The sequence below is a fragment of the Suricata suricatta genome, chromosome 2 (genome assembly GCF_006229205.1).
Source record: "Suricata suricatta isolate VVHF042 chromosome 2, meerkat_22Aug2017_6uvM2_HiC, whole genome shotgun sequence".
Classification (NCBI taxonomy): Eukaryota; Metazoa; Chordata; class Mammalia; order Carnivora; family Herpestidae; genus Suricata; species Suricata suricatta.
This window is the reverse complement of record NC_043701.1, coordinates 109,103,221-109,117,422: the sequence shown is the minus strand read 5'-3', so window position 1 is coordinate 109,117,422 and position 14,202 is coordinate 109,103,221.

Sequence of the window (14,202 nt, the reverse complement as noted above, 5' to 3'; positions counted from 1 at the left end):
TAAAACCAGAAGAGGAGGGGTGCCTGGGGGGCTTAGTCACTTGAGCGTCAGACTTCGGCTCAGGTCATGATCTCCCGGTTCGTGGTTTCCAGCCCCACATCAGGCTCTGTGCTGACACATCAGAGCCTGGAACCTGCTTCAGATTCTACATCTTCCTCTCCCCCTCCCCTGCTTGTGCTCTCTCTCTCTCTCTCTGTCTTTCAAAAATAAATAAATGTTAAATTTTCTTTTAATAAAAAAATAAAACCAGAAGAGGAATGCAGAAGAATCAATCAACTTAAGGCAAAAACAGAAAGCAGGCAAGATGAGGCTGAAGGGTAGGAAGGACCCAACTGGACATTGGGGTCTTCAAAACGAAGGAAGGAAGTTATGAGCCAAGGAGCAAGGTTAGTGCTGAAAACAACTGGCAGGCAGGCAGCAAATTGGGACCTCGGTCCTAGAGCCACAAGGAACCGGGTCCTGCTGTACCCTGAACCAGCCTGGAGGCGGGTTCTTCCCCAGAGCCTCCAGAAAGGGGTGGAGCCCTGCAGACACCACAGTCACGGCCTGTGAGACCCTCAGCAGAGGACCCACCTGAGCCATGAGGTGTAGAGCTGTGAGATTTTCCACATAGTGTTTTATGTCACAAAACGTGGGATATTTGTTACAGCAGCAACGGAAACCTAACACGCTGTTGCAGCTGGGGGTTGGTATGTGGGATTATGCCAGATACTTTCCATTTGTCCATTCACTCTCCTCATCCTGATCTGAACCCCAAGGGGCCAAACCACATGGAGGACACCTAGGGCTCCCTTGCCCCCTGGCTTCCTAGCAGGCTGCGGAGGGAAAGAAGAGAGTAGAACAACTCTGTACGGCCCACTCCCTCCCTGCTGTGCTGAGTCCTGCCCCCAGGACTGGCTGTATCTATTGACCAGAGGTCACAGCCCCTCTCCAGGTGTCCCTCCCCACACCGGCCAGCGGTCCCGAGAACCACCTCCTCCCATGACCTCTCGGGCTGTCTCCCTACACCCCAACCATAACATGAAACTTGGCTCAAATTATCCTGCTGCAGCACACCGCTTACGGATGAAACCCTGACTCCTAACAGGAGTTCATAACGCTGTGATGTCTACTTTTGAGTATGTTTGTCTGTAGTTTGGTTCAAAAAAAAAACACGTTAAAATCTGTCTCATGATCATCTCACATATACTTGTATCCAATTAGGATTCATGTTACAGTGTAACTAGTGGGTACAAATTATACAGATGTACAAAAACATGTACCAAAAAAGTCCGAATTCTTCCATAGCTCGTTGTGATTTCCAGCGCCCTGCGTTGGCCGACAGCTCACTCCGGGGAATTCCAGCTCCACGCAGTGATTCCTCCGTTACTCGGGGTCCTTCCTCAGGGGTCTCCCCCAGGCCCCAGTACAAAGTCTCTGCGGCTTGGGGACCTGCTGCTGAGGGTGCCCCCAGCGCAGGCCCCACGGTCTTAGGCTGGCCTTGAACCCCCCAGGTGTCTGGGCTTGGCGACTAGACTTCGCAGGGTCTCTCTCTGGCTCTTGGAGTCGTGGGTCCCGTGGTCCTCGCGGGTCACTCTACAGCCCCGTCACCCCGGCCGCCGGGCCTACGTAGGCCGCGGTGGCTCCATCTGCCCTCTCTGCAGCAGGGGTGAGGTGCGCTCAGGGAGGGGCGCCAATGGCCGGGCTGCGCCTGCAGGGTCCACACCCCCCCTTACAGGCTCAGTCCACTCTAAGGCAGTGGTCCGAGGCAATTCGTGGTCGATGCCTCAAATGATCAATTTACCCAACACACACACACACACACACACACACACACACTTCAAGGAAGTAAACTTGAAAAAAAAATTTTTAAATAAAACAACAATAACCAGAGTTAAGAGATGGAAGGGCCAAAAAGTCTTAAAGAACGGGCTCTAAGGTTTGCTTCCTGTTTTCTTGAAGCTGAAAGCGGGACTCAAGGTTCCCCTCCTGGGCTGGTCTTCTCAAAAGCAATTCCAGAAGAGACCACTAGAGGGCAGGAAAAGCCTCTCAATGCCTGCTTGGCCTCTGGGGTTGGGATGGAGGTTGAGGCTCGCTGACCTGGAGGCCCAGATAACTTCCCCAAAAGTTATCAGGTGCTCAGGCTTAACCATCCTCTTGCTCTAGAACTTTCCCAATATTGGTTAGTTGCCTCATCTCCTACCAAAGGAAATCTAAATGTCACAATTTCTGGGTGTATACAAGCCTGTGCCATTTAAATGCAGATCTCCCCGCCCCCCAACCACCCCCGGAGCCCTGGGTGGTGGTGCCCGGTCAAGGCCATGCGCCCCGCGTGGTGAGGAATACACCTAAGTGTTGCTGAGTGTACTTCTATGTACACGAAAGTGCATTCGCGCCTCCAGGGACCAGGTTCCTAGTGTATCCAAGTGGAAAATGACCCAGAATTCTAGAAGAGGCAGGCCCCATGCATGTAAGACACGGCCCTCACCCAGCAAGTGTGTATCTAGCTGCTTAGCAGATATTAACACCGGATGATGCGAAATGATTGGCTCAGACTGTAAGGACTTTAGAGAGGGGAGCTCAGTGAGAAGCTTTCATTTGATGAAAGTAAATGGCAAAGTGAATTCCTCCCTCACAAGAACCTTGTGAAGTAGAATTTATCTACCCATTGCTCATGTCAGGAAACTGAGGCCCAAAGTGACATAACTTGGCAAAGGTCAGTCAGCCAGGAAATATCACAGCAGAACCCACCTCCGCATCTGGTTTGCTCGATAGGCCACATGGAACACATCCCTCCCACAGGTCTTTTACAAAGTATTTTAAACGGAAAGTTATTTTTATCATATCTTACTTTTATGTCTTTGTGTTTAACACATTTTACATTTAGAAAGTTAGAAAGTCAGGGTAAGGCACAAGAAAAGGAAGTCGCCAGAAAGCTCGCTATGTAGCAATCACCTCATTCTTACATTGATCTCTTACCCCAGAAATGTAAACTCACACACACAAAACCGTGTTGTATGTATTTTATAAAATGTGTATAACAAAAAATGGGATCCTGCCACATATACTTTTTGGTATTTTTGTTTTCTACTTAAATAAATGTGTATATGAACATCACATAGTATTATATTCTGCGAAAGAACAATCAAGTCTCACAAGCCCTCTTATTGAAAAACATTTAGGATGTTTCATTGTTTTTCTTCCTTCCTTCCTTCCTTCCTTCCTTCCTATGGTAAATAACAATTAACACCCTGGTACTTAGTGTCCTTATTCATTTCTCTAGAATAAGACTTGCTATTATTAAAAATGTTAAGGGGTGCCTCGGTTAAGCATCTGACTTAACCCAGGTCATGATCTCATGGTTCGTGGGTTTGAGCCTCGCATCAGGCTCTGTTCTGACAGCTCAGAGCCTGGATCCTGCTTCAGATTGTCTCCCTCTCTCTGCCCCTCCCCCACTCACTCTGATTCTCTATAAAAATTAATAAACATTAAAAAAATTTTAAATAAAGTTAATTGGCCTTTTGTCACGTATATTGCAAATAATATATCCTAGGGATGTTTGGGTTTTATTTTTGGGGGTTCTTTACCTTACGGGAGATTTTAATCTATAAGTATTCAATTCCTGCCCGCTCTACTCTGCTGTAGGCATCTCTGAGCAGCCTGAACTAGAATAAAAGCAGCGGCCTGCAAGTCATGAGGCCAAGCGCGTCCAAACTCCGCCCTGTGGCGGAGGGCAGTTCTCAAGATGGCTACGACACTGTCTCCCACCCACGTATTACAATTTTATGTTGATGTGAGGGTGGTATTCCTCCCATCAACACGTAGAGCCTGTGTTCCCTCTATGTGAGTCTCTGGCAGGCGGTGACTATGAGGGGCTGCCGGGTGACACCTGAGGGCAGACTGCGAAGTAAAAGAGCTCTTCGTGGGCCCATTGGATTCTGTCTCTAGCAGCCCAGCCTCCACGACGTGAGGAGGTTCAGGGCACATGGGGAGGCCGTGTGTAGGTGTGTGGCCTGGTAGCCCCACCGAGGCCCCAGCCTACAGCAAGCGTCGGCCTCCAGATATTCAGGTGAGGGGACCTCCCCAGGGACCCCAGCCCGAGCCATTGCCAACAGCAAACCATGGCCTAGCCCGGTGGTCCGAGTCAACCCTCGGTGGTCAGCCATGTTTGAAATCAGATTCTCTGAGCCTGGGATCAGGCATCAGTATTCTCTTACGGCTCTTTGTAAGTGATTCCGATGTGCAGCAAAGTGAGAATCATTGCAGACGTTTCTGGGGGAGAAAAGGAACCTTAGAGAATTCTGACAGGGATCTGGTTGATCCATAGATCAATTCAGAGAGAATCACCATCTTAATAACATTGAAGCATCCCATCCATCCACATGGACTGGCTCTCCATTTATTTAAGAAGAGCTACAATTCTTGAGCAACCATTACGCTCTGGTCCTTAGCCTAAATCATGTATATAATCTGTATTTTACTGATGTGTCATCCGGGCCCAGAGAGGTTAAGACACCTAAGAGACCACACAGCTAGCATGCCAGAAGTCTGAGCTTGATATGTCTAATGCCATTGCCACTTCAGTCTGTTGCCGCTTCTCACTACGAAGGAGGCTGGCACCCACAGCCAGTTCCGGTGGAGGGCATTTCATCAGTATAATCAGTTGCTTTTAAAAGGAGATGAAAGATCGATTAAAAACAAAAGGGAGATTGGGTTATCTATAGGAATATGCAAACATGTCCAAAATGCAGGGATTAAGAGAATAAGGACTCACAGAACACTGTGTATCCTACCCACTACCCATCCCACAATCAAGGATGTGTACACTTGGGGAAGGCCTGGAGGGAGACACAAGGAATTTTTCACTGTGGTTCAGGGGTGGGGATAGGGTGGGGTTAGTGAGGAGGATTTTAACTTTACATTGTAGACTATCCTCTGCTGTCTTAATTTTTTTTAAGGTTTATTTATCTTTGAGAGAGAGAGAGCACACACAAGGGAGTGAACAAGGGAGGGGCAGAGAGAGGGAAACACTGAATCCAAAGCAGGATCCAGGCTCCGAGCTGTCAGCACAGAGCCCGACGCAGGGCTTGAACTCACAAGCTGTGAGATCATGACTTGAGCCAAAGTCAGACTCCTCTAACTGACTGAGCCCCCCAGGCGCCCCAGATCTTCTACTGTGTTTACAATCCTTCACTGTATGGGGCGCCTGGGGGGCTCAGTCAGTTAAGCATCCGAGTCTTGGATTCAGCTCAGATCATGATCTCATGATCTCATGGTTGTGGGTTCAAGCCCCACATCAGGCTCTGTGTCAACAGAGAGGATCCTGCTTGGGATTCTCTATCCTCCTCCCCCCCTTTACCCCTCCCCTGTACACTCTCTCTTAGTCTCTCTCTGAAAAATAGACATTTTTTAAAAGTGCTTTATTGTAAGCATGCATTAGCTTTATAAGGAAAAGAATTTCTAGTTGAGAGAGGTGGGGAAAGCTTTTCCCCATATTGCCAATTGCAGAACCCTGAAAATGGGAACCTCCTTGGTTCTGCTTCACAACTGTAGTGACTGTGAGTCCATGCCCTTGGGGTCACTGGTACAGGCTGTGGCCGGCGGGGTGGGGGTGGGGAAGGTGTGCACACGCACACGGGAGGGAACAGCAGGTGCCGGTCACCCCCCAGCCCTCCGACAGGCTGCCTGGAGGTGTGGGCATAGCTGCGGGTCCCCGGGGGGCACCGAAGCCGCGGCGCCTATCCCTGCACTGCTTCGCCCCTGGCTGGTGTTGGTCTTGCAGCAGTTCCTGTCTACAGATGAAGGTACCACGTGGAAGTGACAAAGAGGAAGATGCGGCTGTGACAGCGAGAGAGGGGTCTGGGCAGGGCCATCTGCTCTGCCCCGTGGGGAGGAAGCGCTTCTGCAAAAGGCTGGGCAGGCCAGGAGGTGCAGCCCTGGGGTCCCTGCAGACCAGGGGAGGTGAGCCCTGCGTTCTGACTCTCCTTCATCCTCTGTCATTCCCCCAGACACTGCCCCCAACTTTCCCTCTCCGGGGCACTTCTCACAAGGCCCTGAAATGACCCATTTCTGTGTCTACTTCCAAGACTGGCCTGTGAGTTTTATGAGGACAAGAACTCTGTCTCTCTTATTCTTTTATTTATTTATTTTGAGCGAGAGACAGAGAAAGTGAGCAGGGGAGGGGCAGGGAGAGAGGGAGAGAATCCCAAGCAGACTCTGCACTGCCACCTTGAAGCCCTATTCGGGGCTCGACCTCACAAATGCCACGAGATCATGACCCGAGCTGAAACCAGGAGTTGGACGCTTAGCTGACTGAGCACCCAGGTGCCCTGAGAACTCTGTCTTACTCATCTTTGCTTTTCTGATGCCCAGAATCATGCGGGGACACAGCAGGTGCACCTTAAATAGCAGATGCGTAGACGGATGGAGGCAGTGGACGTGATGGAAATTGACACAGTCCCACCCAAAGTAAACGTTTTCAAGCCCAAACTCTCCTGCTGCCTACACGTGGCTGGTTTGGAGATCTGCAGGCAGTGTCTGGATGGCCACGAGCCCTACTGGCCACTATTTCACGGTGTCACTAAATGGAAAACAGACAGGCCACAGCGAAGCCGCTGAACCTGCCTGGTGCAGTGGGAGTCCACTGCGGTCTGCAGGCTCCTGATTCACAACAGAGCCACACACACTAAATGCAACAGGGGTCCTGAAAGAAAGCCTGGGGTGACCTTTGGGAGTTGAGAACTTTGCTTGGGTGACCGAGCCTGGTGAGGGAACAGTGTGGCTCCTGCTTGTGCCCCAAGGGAGTTATTTGGCCTGGCAGTGTTGGTTCACAACTCTCTGGGAGCTTCCCAGGTGCAATCTGAAACTGCCCACATACACGGAGGGCAGAGGGAGACCAAAGACAGAGGCAGACCCCTCCAGACTGGTAGGTGGCAGTTAAAAAAAATTTTTAGGGGCGTCTGGGTGGCTCTGTCAGTTAAGCGTCCGACTTCAGCTCAGGTCATGATCTCATGGTTCATGAGTTCAAGCCCCATATCAGGCTCTGTGCTGACAGCTCAGAGCCTGGAGCCTGCTTCAGATTCTGTGTCTCCCTCTCTCTCTGACCCTACCCTCCTCGCACTGTCTCTCTCTGTCTCTCAAAAATAAATAAAAAACATTAAAAAAATTTTTAATGTTTATTCATTTTGAGATTGAGAATGGGAAAGGAGGGGCAGAGAGAGGGAGAGAGAGAATCCCAAGCAGGCTCCATGCTGTCAGAGTAGAGCTTGATGTGGGGCTCGAACCCACGAACCATGAGATCATGACTTGAGCCAAAACCAAGAGTTGGATGCTTAGCCGACTGAGCTACCCAGGCGCCCCTAAGAGACAGTTTTAATAAGCAAAGGGAACTTGCAAATGAGGCTCATCTTGGGCGGCAGCTGGACAAATGGATCCCCATCTTTGCCGCCATGTCTTTCTTTTAATGTTTATTTTATTTTTAAGAGAGAGCGGCAGAGAGAGAGAGGGAGACACAGAACCTGAAGCAGACTCCAGGCTCTGAGAGATCAGCACAGAGCCTGATATGGGGCTCGAACTCACAAACCGTGAGATCATGACCTGAGCTGAAATCAGACGCTTCACTGACTGAGCCACCTAGGCACCTCCACCATATCTTAAAAGCTTATCTATAGAGAGGCCATAAATGGGTTAAGCACACCTTGCAGGTGTTCTCAATGACACATCCTTATCTCAAGGCTGTGTCCTTGGAGAAGCCTCTAGGAGCAGGAAAGGTGAGCTAGACCCGCATTCCAAGGACAGGAGGGGGTGAGAAGCCTCTGAAGGCCTGGGTCCAGTTCGTGGGTCACCTGGCGGCCACATCTTTTGGTGACTGTTGCCAGCAGCAAGCACCACGGCCCCAAGTAGAAGCAGATGGGTGTGCAGAGACTTCCCGCCCAGAGGTAAGCTGACATGCTATTTTAGGACAAATGATTCTATTTAACGAGCATAAATATTTTATACTTCACCTCTTTCCAAAACGAAATGGAGACAGCTTCCCATACCTTAAGGGAAATTGAGTTTTGTATGTTAGGGAACTCTGCGGTCTGGAAGCTTCACTGAAAGACTTTGTAAGCATTTGCTTATTAGGTTCCCTTGACCCTGGCCTGAAAGGGAAAGTGGGAAATGAAACAAAATAGCCTTAGGCAAAGCAGACTGTGGGGGGGGGTAACTTTGGGGTTGGGGAGGAAAGGGCTGCTGTGCCATCTCTCCCCCGGGACGCCCCTCCCGTCCTGGGGGCAGGTCAGCTCACTGAACTGCCCCCTTCAGAGGCCAGAAGCTGTCTGTCTTCCAGCCATGTTTTCACCGGGGTTTCAAGATCATCCCAGCTATGCGCTTCCTCGCTCCTTTCCTACTCTTACTTCCTTAGCTCTTCCTGCCATTGACATACCCTGGTGAGGTCATTGATAATGATTCCCCTTTTTCGAAAAGCTAGAATTTGTTGGTCACCCATTTGGTTTTTACAGTATTTACTTGCGCATCTGTAGTTTAAGCAAAGATAAAACCTCCTTAGCTCGTGTTTTAGAGGTTTATCTTCTTTTTTTAAAGTTTATTTATATATTTTAGGAGAGTGTGCAAGCCAGGAGGGGCAAAGAGAGAGAGAGAGAGAGAGAGAGAGAGAGAATCCCAAGCAGGCTTTGTGCTGTCAGAGCAGAGCCCAACGCGGGGCTCAAACCCATGAAACTGTGAGATCTTGACCTGAGCCAAAATCAAGAGTAAGACGCTTAACTGCTTACCAGCTGAGCCTCCCAGGTGCCTCTCATTAGCTCATTATTAACAAGGTCTTTGATTATGTAGAAGATGCGGAATTTTAGCCTGGGTGAAGTTAGTGATTAGGTTCACTTTGCTGTATTATTTTCATATTATTCATTTACTAGTCAAAGATCCACCCTTGCCTATAGATTGTGACAAAACTTCATGGCTATTTTAAGAAATTACTTTTATTGTGAGGCACCTGGGTGGCTCAGTCGGTTAAGCATCCAACTTTGGCTCAGGCCATGATCTCACGGTTCTGGGGTTAGAGCCCCGCTTCAGGCTCTGTGCTGACAGCTCAGAGCCTGGAGCCTGTTCAGATTCTGTGTCCCTCTCGCTCTCTGCCCTTCTCCTGCTCACATTCTGTTTCTCTCTCAAAAATAAATAAAGTTTTTTTCAAATAAAATTAAGAAATTCTTTTCATTGACATATAATTGATATACACCATTATACTAGTTTCATGTGTACAACATAATGATTTGATATCTTTATATATTGCAAAATGATCACCACATTAAGGCCTAGATAACGTCCTTCACCACATACAGTTACACACTTCTTCCCTTGTGATGAAAACTTTTAAGATCTATTCTCTTAATAAGTTTCAAACATGCGATACAGGATTGTTAATTCTATAGTCGCATCGCTGCACATTACAAGGCTTGCACTTATTTATTTTACAAATGGAAGTTTGTACCTTTGGCCCCCTTCACTGCTTCACAGTTATTTTTGTTTGTTTGGGCAGTGGGGACGGAGGGGCAGAGAGAGAGAGGGAGAGAGAGAGAATCCCAAGCAGGCTCTGCACTGACTGCAGAGCCCCATGTGGGTCTCAGTCCCACAAACAGTGAGATCATGACCTGAGCTGAAATCCTAATAAAATGCCTTGTTTGCTTTACTGGAATGTCAGAAGGCACCCACACATCTGGCTGTGCTAAGCAGGAGAAACATAACACCTGCAACTTTACTCTCCATCAGTGTCCCAGGTGCCTGCGGCGGGGAGCCTCAGTTGACATCTAACACACCCTTGAGCTGGGAGAACATCAATACAGAGGCGGCTCACGAAGCTGGATCATACTAGGGACGCGGCGTCACCAGTGCCGAGTAAATCCGTCCCTGGGATCCTTCCACTTCTCCATGATTGAATTCCAGTGAGGCAGTTTGTCCGGCAACCATGAGTCATCATTCACAACCGACGGACCTCTCCACGGGAAGGCAGCTGGCAGGGTGCGCCGGCAATGAATGTGAACTTGTCAACCTCATATGCAAGGTTATCTCTGCAAAGGAGCGGACGGATGGCCCTTTTCTGCGGCCTCCCTTGCCTGGGGTTTTGTCCACTACGCCGGTTTGGAGCTGATCTCAGTAACCACCACCTGCCTCTAGAGGGCAGTAGCGACAGCACTGTTGGAGTCTCAGCAGATCCCAGAAGAATACAGCGGGCGGCCTAGAAGCCGAGGGCGAGCCACGCCCATTCTGCTGATGGCTGGGCCCCAGGTCCTGGAATTACCGGGAAATTCCAGATGACCCAGTGAAACCGAGAGCCAAGCCCAGGTGAGGAGGAGGAGCTTGAGGTAGGAGGACTGAATCTTAACCTGATCACAGAAGGCTTGGAGTCTCCAGCCTGGTCATGTTGCAATGAAATCTGGTGCAAGGCACCCTGTGTATGACATGCACAGTGCTTCCCCCAAATGACAAGCGGTGCAGGAATTCTCTGCAGACAGAAAACGGAACTATAAACCTAGCATCATTTTGGGTAAAAGTCCAGCCCACTAAAACCCCCTTTGTATACCCCTGCGCGTTACCAAATTAGACCTGCCCATGAGGCAAGCCCACAAGCTGGTTTGAACTCAGACTCACGGGGCAGTTCACAGGCTGGGGACCATCCTTACCCACGTCAGTGACCATTCTGCATTTGGCACAGATAATAATTTGTGCATGCAGACCTCATTCGTAATCTGAAAAGCATCCTTATCAGGTCTCAGGACTGATTTCTGGTTTATGATACTTCTTAACCTTCAGCTCGACTTATTTTTCAGTCCTAACTGTGCAAGACTCGTTCTCACCCCCCGCCCCACCTCGGCTCCTTGTGCTTTGCTCACCCCCCGTCCTCCATTGGGGCTCCCTTGTCCTGCCTCCTTGCCCTAACTGGGGCTCTCCTCCACTGACCCTGAGGCATGCACATGCACATGTGCGACATGCCCCTGTGAGGTAGAAACCGGTAGATGGGACAACATTCATTCATTCAATCAACAAATATTGATTAGGCACTTCTGTGTGTGTGGACTAGGGCTATAGCAGCGAATAGACAAAATCCCAGTCTTCCTGGTGGGGGCGCACAGCTAAGCAGCACACTGCTAAGAATAGCAGGATGCCTGTTGGTGCAAGAGAAGTGGAGGGGAGGGCTCTGTAAAACTCAGAAGAGGCCAAGTGTGCCTCAGGGTGATCCAGCCTCCCACAGATACTGTTACCGGGAGAGAGCTCACCTTCCACTCAAAGCCCACATGCCTTAGGCTTCGTCCATGGGAACATGATGCTAGCGTTGTTTCCCCCCACAATTATTGGGGTTTTGTGAGGATCAGATCTTTGATGGTCTCAACAGCCTCCACCTGGGGAGGTTTTCTTTGTAAGCGGAGGCTGCAAGGAGAAAGCGTGCGTTTTTCCAGGCCATCACAGTCTGGAACTAAGACAATGTCTTTCCTGCAGTAGCCAAGCTGCCCCCAAGGGCTATGGTATCCGGAATGGCTAGGATGCCTCTGCACTCACTTCTGTGGAAATCAGAGGAAGGCAGAAGTAAGGGAGGGGGCAGAGGGGAGCCAGAAGGCACATCACATAGGCAGTGATGGACACTAGCAATGCTGGTTCAGGTGTGAAGAGCCAATACCCAAGGGTCACAGGGCCACCAGAAAATGACATTCTCTGGGTCTGATAGGGGGCAGGCCTTTGTCACTGTGGTAGCCCATGTGTGGTAGCAGAGATGGTGTAGTAAGGCAGCCCCAGTTCAAATCCTCCTCCTACTCATCTCTAGCTGTGTGTCCCAGTGTGAGTTACTTAGCCTCTCTGGGCCTCATGAGAGAGAGAGAGAGAGAGAGAGAGAGAGAGAGAGAGAGAGAGAGAGAGAGAGGAGAGAGAACAGGACAGCGGATCGGAAGCAGGCTCTGTGCTGACAGCAGAAAGCCTGATCATGACCTGAGCTGAAGTTGGATGCCATCAGGTGACCCCGGAAAACACTGTAAGAAAACGAGTCTGAACCTAACAGACGCCATGACAGGCTTTGTTTCCCCCTCTAATCTAAAAGGTCTAAGGTCAGTCTCTTCGGAACCATTTGGCCATTTGGCCATTTGGCAGTCATACATTGCCCGGGGATATCTAATCAGGAAAGCCCAGCTACCTCTCCCCACATTCCTAAGGGTAAGGCCTGCAGATGGGAACTTTAGATAAGCCCGTTACCTAGTGTTAAAGTTAACCCCATAGTCACCAAACAAGACCCTGAACTCGCTCTGTAATTGGTTAATTTCAAAGATACCCTAAATGTTGTAATTGGGTCCCGCCAAAAGTAACAAACGCTCTGAACAGTGTGTATGGTTAGAGCTGCTGCCAATACTGTTGTACCATTATGATTGGGTCACTGTACCTCTGTCACAATCTCCTGTAACTCCCCCTTCCCAAACTCATAAAAGCCTACCCCGTCTTTGTTCGGGGCTCGCTCTCTCAGCATGGATCCACCACGCTGTTAAAGTCTGTGAGTTTAGGCCCCGGGGAGCCTAAATTCGTAATAAAGCCCTTTGCTTTTGCATGCGTGCTTCGGCCTCCCTGGCGGTCTCTGGTTTCTGGGGGCGATAAAGAAATCTTGGGTACAACAACACTTTTAATGATACCTACTTTAGGGGATTGTAGAGATGATGTTTGGAAGAAAGCACTGAAGGCATTTCATAAATAATACCCATTGTAATTATCACCCAGTGCATATAGCGAGTCTGGGTGGTGTGTTCACTAACAAATTTTAGAAATGTTCCAGTTCAGTGATTCTCAAACTGTAGCCTAGATCAGACATTCCCAAGGGACATGTTAAAACACAGATTTGGGGGCTCTGCCCCTCAGAGGTTCTGATCCAGTATGTCTGGCTGGAGCCTGAGAATGTGCACTTCGTTTTAAAATTTTTTTAGAGTGTGTGTGTGAGTGGGGAGAGGGGCAAAGCGAGAGAGAGAGAGAGAGAGAGAGAGAAAATCTTAAGCAGGTGCCATGCTAAGTGCAGAGTCCAACACAGGGTTTGATCCCACAACCCTGGGATCAAGACCTGAGCCAAAGTCAAGAGTCTGATACTCAGTCAACTGAGCAATCCAGGTGCCCTGAGGATGCACACTTATTTTTATTTTTTTTTTACATTCATTTATTTTTGAGAGACAGAGACAGAGTGTGAATGGAGGAGGGGCAGAGAGAGGAGACGCAGAATTGGAAGCAGGCTCCAGGCTCTGAGATGTCAGCACAGAGCCCAATGCGGAGCTTGAACCCACAAACTGTGAGATCATGAACTGAGCAGAAGTCAAACACTCAACCGACTGAGCCACCCAGGCGCCCTGACATTTCTAGTGAGTCCCAGGTGACCCTGATGCTATTGGTCTGGGGACCACACTTTGAGAACCAGTGTGCTAGTTTAGATTGCTGATTTTAGAGATAAGAATCCCAAGATTCAGAGTGTGCATTCTCTATCCACGGTAAATAGAATCTCGGCCTCTCAGCTCCCATTCAGGCCAAAGTTGGAGAAAGAAAAACAAGGTACCGGGCACACAGGGAGTGTCAGAGTACAAGAAGTCAGACTCCAGTCAAAAGGACCCAGGATGGATCCAAGGTTCTAGCGAAAGGAATGAGTTTGACAGAGAGCGAAGGAAGGGAGCCGGCCTCAGTGCAGGCCTGAGCCACAGCAGCCCATGTGTCTGGACTCAGGAAGTGTGTGTGAGGGTGATGTGTGGGTGTGGGTGTGTGAGTGGAGTAAGTTTTATACAGATGGTCTTTGGGGGAGGGGATGGGAGATGAGTGTGTGATTGAGTTGGAGTGTTGGAGTATTGTGAGTCTGTGTGTGTGTGTGTGTGTGTGAGAGTATAAGTCTATATAAGAACAGGTGTGAGTGTGTTTGAGATGAGTGTGAGCATGTCTGGATCATGATATGTGAGTGTCATTGTGTGTGTGAGTGTATCACGATGTGAGTGTGAGAGTGTGTGAATGCGTATGGGTGGGTGTGTTAAGTCCACTTAAGCTTCCGCAAAGTACCACAGACTGAGTAGCTTAAAGGATACGAGTCAATTTTCTCACAGATCTGGAGGCCACAGGTCTGAGATCAAGGTGTTGGCCATGTAGGGGAGGAAATATTTTCCTTCTACCCTTTGAGGTTCCTTGGCTGATCCAATAATTGAGTCAACGTAAGATAGACTGATGGGAAAAATC